Below are 4,866 nucleotides of genomic sequence, written 5' to 3'. Positions count from 1 at the left end.
AGGCCTTGGACAAGGTCAAGATTATATAGGATCGACTCCGTACAGCTCAGTCCAGGAAAAACAGTTATGCCGACCGTAGAGTTCGTGATGTGGTATTCATGGTCGGGGAGAGAGTATTGCTTCGGGTATTGCCCATGAAGGGTATCATGAGGTTTGGGAAGAAAGGCAAGTTTAACCCTAGGTATATTGGGCCATTTAAGATTCTCCAGAGTGCGGGGGGGTGGATTATAGACTTGTGTTGCCTCCAGTGTTATCATCAGACCATCCAGTATTTCATGTGTCCATGCTCCGAAAGTATCATGGTGACCAGTCCCACATGTTAGATTTCAGCTCTGTTTAGTTGGACAAGGATTTGACTTTTGAGGAGGAGCCGGTAGCCATTCTAGACCGGTAGGTTCGACAGCTGAGGTCGAAGAGTTATCCTTTAGTTCGAGCACAATAGAGAGGTCAGCCCGTTGAGGCAGCTACTTGGGAGTCCAATTCGGACATTCAGAGTAGATATCCCCACTTGTTTGCCAGTTCAGGTACTTTTCTATGTTCGTTCGAGGATGAACGTTTGTTTTAGAGGTGGGGATTGTGATGACCCAAGTGGCATCTTGTGTTCTAGGACTTTATTCCAAGCTCGTTAGCCTTAAAATTATTATAATTATCCTCCTCGATTTGCGTGTGAAGTCCAGGCATAATTCCGGAAAGCCTTTACGTGGAAAATAGAAGAAATAATAATTTTTGGAATTTAAAAGCGATTTTTAGTTAACTTTGGTCAACGTTTTGAGTAAACGGACCCGGACCCGTGTTCCGATGGTCCCGATGGGTCCGTAATAAAATATGGAATCTGAGCGTATGCTCGGAATCGAATTCCGAGATCCATAGCCCGAGAAATGAATTTTTGACTAAAATTGAATTTCAGAAAAATCTATGGTTTTAAAGTATGTGCTTAATGCTTGATTTTGATGGTATCGGGCCCGTATTTTGGTTCTAGAGCCTGGTACAGGTCCGTTATAATATCTAAACCATGTCTGTGAAATTTGGTAAGAAAAAGGAGTTTATATGACGTGATTCGGACCCTGGTTGAGAAAATAGTAACTTAAAGTGTTCTTGAGAATTTCATTGATTTTGATGCTAAATCCATAGTTTTAGGTGTTATTTTGGTGATTTGATCGCACGAGCAAGTCCGAATGATGTTTTTAGACTTGTGTGCATGTTTGGTTTGGAGACCCGAGGGCTCGAGTGAGTTTCGGATAGGCTATGGGATGTTTCGGACTTGGAATTTCTGCTTTTTTGTTGTTGCTGGTTCACATGTATTTTGTGCTTTTCGATCGCGAAGCAACTCTCACGATCGCGAAGTGTAAACTAGGCTGGGAGGTAATTTCTTCTTCGCAAACGCGAAGAACTGGTCGCGAAGGCGAAGCATTGTGGGTGGTAGGTTAAGGGACCTGGGGGAGGGGGTCATGTTCATCTACGCAAATGCGTCCACTGGGTCGCGAACGCGAAGGCTTGGGGGGAGCTGCCTCACGCGAATGCGTAGAAAGACTTGCGAACGCGAAGGCCTTAGGCCGTTGTACATCGTGATCACGACAGGCCTCTCGCAAATGCGATGAAGGCTTATCCATTGTTTTAAAACACACTTCAAAACGGGCTTTGTTCAAAATATCATATTTTCTTCCATAGAACTCCACCTAGGGCGATTTTTGAAGAAGGATTTGGACACCTAATCATAGGTTTGCACTTTCTAACTTATTTTTTCAATTTCCATCATCATTTATTGAATTCCTAGTCTTTAATCTTGTTCTTTAAGGGTAGAAATTAGGGATTTTGGGTGATTTGGGAAATTTACAAATTTGGGGATTTAGACCTCGATTTGAGGTCGGATTCCGGAACTAATAACATACTCGGGCTCGGGGGTGAATGGGTAAACGAATTTTGGTCCGAACCTCGAGTTTGGACCAAGCGGGCCCGGGGTCAGTTTTTGTCTTTTTTGGGAAAGATTTGGGAAATCTGTAATTATTCATTAAAGTTGATTCCTTTAGCGATAGTTGATAGTATTAAGCTATTTGTGACTAGATACGAGTGGGTTGGAGTTGAATTCTAAAGGAAAAGCGGTACTTGAGCAATGAGTGGCCTGTGAATCGAGGTAAGTGTCGTGTCTAACTTTGGCTTGAGGGAATAGGTAATATGTGTTTATTTGCTACGTGTTTGGTTGTTAAATACGATGTATAGGTGAGGTGACGATCATCTGTGCATTTTTGTCGAGTCATAGCATGCGAATGTAATCCTATTCTTTGTAATTTTTGTAGCCTTTAATCCTACTATCCATGCTTAGCATTATTATTTGAAATGTTGGGTGACTTATGTCTGGTTTCATCGAGATTTGGTAATTTATGAATATTGGTTCAAGGTTGAGGTTTACATTATGATATTATACATTGGTAAAATACTGGCTTCTTGTAGTCGGGTTGTAGTGATTCTCTGTATATATTGTATGATTTTCATGTTGCAAACCTCTAATGTTGGCTTGCCTAGAAAATGCAGCGTTAGGCGCTATCACGGTCCGACGGTGGGAATTCGGATCGTGACATTGGTGCACATTATCTCTCCCCTTGTTGAGTTATTCTTGTTGAAACCAGTATTCTCTGTTGTCTCTTTCATTGTGAGCTCGTTCGTCCATTTCTTTGTGTTCTGAAGTTATTGAGTTAATTTACTTGTCGTATTCTAGTGTTATTATTTTTGTTGTTGTTGTGCCAAGTATTGTTGAGTCGGGGGCTATGCATGGTTGTGGTATTGAAACTATTTTGAAGACATATTGTGGCATATGGGCACATGTTCTGAAAGTCATTTTATTGTGTTGTTATGTTTTGGCACACGTGGTATTGTTGAGAGGATTGCTAGGGTGTTCTCTCGTGAGTTATCCGTGCTATTGTTACTATTGATATTTGCACATGCGACGTGACAAGGCGGGCTATATATGTGGGTTTACGTATATGGCGAGACAAGGTGGGAATATTATTATGCGCGCACGGCGAGACAAGGTGGGCATTTACTTTATTATTGCGCATGTGGGGAGACAAGGTGGGATAAGTAGGGGAATGATTTGTGATGTCTTGTGATGGCCTGAGGGCATTGTTCTTGTTGTTATTTGTGTAGTGGTGTGCCTACCTTGTGTGAGTTATACCGTGTACATTTCATGGTGATCATTTCTTATGTGTCATTCATTGTCTCTACTCTTACTTATTGGCTTGAATTGTTGTAGAACACTTGCACAAACATATACGTAAATAAATCACCCATATCGGTTTAATAAGATTAATCCTGATGTTATTGACCATTTATATGTATTGCCGTGTACTTGTCTTATGTGTGAGAATTATCATATTGGGACGTGATTTTTTCATGCAAGCATTAGTCATTATTATTGTTAGAATGTTAGTGGTTCGTGCGGATATAAAATATTGTCACTCTCTTGGAACGTGAGTCGTCAGTGCGGTTATGAATTTGTAATATGGGAACGAGAGGCCAAGTGATTAGGGTTCAAGAATTGGGACCCCTGAGTTATGATTATGAGGTTTGGTGCCTCGTGGAAATGCTTTAACAAACCTGGTGTGAAAGGGGTTGTTCTTATTGAGTTATTGCTGGGTTTTTTCCTTTATTTGGTTTCATCGGACTTAGACTGTGTCCAACTTACTCTACGACATTACTATTTGTATGCTTCTTGTTGCTAATTGTTGTTTCTAGTGTTTCATTGCAAGTATTGTTTTGTCTTCCTTACCATGCTTAGCTTTATATAAACATTATTTCCCAGTTAGTTCACCTTCATGCTTGTTCAGGTTGTTTAGTCCAGTAGGTGTCTTGACTGTCCCTCGTCACTACTTCACCGAGATTAGCCTTGATACCTACTGGGTACTGATGTTGAGTACTCATGCTTCGCTTTCAGCATACGTTTTGTAGATCCAGGTATTTTACTGTTGGTTGATCAATAACTAGTTGTTCGGCCTTTGCTTTAAAGACTCAAGGTAAACCTGTCATTGCATTCGCATGCCTCGAAGTCACCTTCTGATATTGTACCTGTACTGTTTATTTCTATTCCGAAACAGTTGTATTTAGGAATTTTTCTAGAAAACTCAGTAGAGCTTATGACTTGTACTACCGGTTTTGGGATTGTTGGCTTGTATGGAAATTTCCATATCGAAATTCATAGTTGTTGGCTAAATGTTTCTATTAACTCAATAAGTGTTAGGATTACCTAGTCTTAGAGACTAGGTATCGTCACGACATCCTACGGAGGGAAATTGGGGTCGTGACATTGGCTTGCCTAGCAAGTGAAATCTACTAGAATTTCTCAATACCGGATGTCACATGTGAACGAGCATCTAGTAGAATATAAAAAACTCCCTAAAACTATTGTCTGAAACAAAATAGGCAGAAATAATAAGTATAACAAGAGGAGTCTCCGGGTGCTGCAGAACGGAGCAGGAGAAGCAGCTCACCACTAGGCCTCCGGATAATGTGGTTGGACGCATGGACGAACACCAGAGGTACCTGCCTCAAAACATTCACAATATATGCAGAAGTGTAGCGTGAGTACATAAACAATAAGTATCTAGTCTAATCTTGAAAAAGTAGTAATGAGGGATCGACAAAAATACTTACTAAAGGTCAAATTATATAAAGTGCGAGAATTATAATAGGCATGAAATACAACAACAATAATGGAATAAGAGGAAATAATTAAATGATTCTTTAGCAAAATAACAATTAAAGTCCCCAAATAATACATGACAATCTCAACAAGTAAGGGGCCAAAACGTAATTACAATTTCTCAAGTCATGAAGGATATATCGAGTACAATCAAACTCTTAGCGACAACACGC

This window comes from Nicotiana tomentosiformis, chromosome 11 (assembly GCF_000390325.3).
Source record: "Nicotiana tomentosiformis chromosome 11, ASM39032v3, whole genome shotgun sequence".
NCBI lineage: Eukaryota > Viridiplantae > Streptophyta > Magnoliopsida > Solanales > Solanaceae > Nicotiana > Nicotiana tomentosiformis.
Note: the sequence above shows the minus strand (reverse complement) of the source record.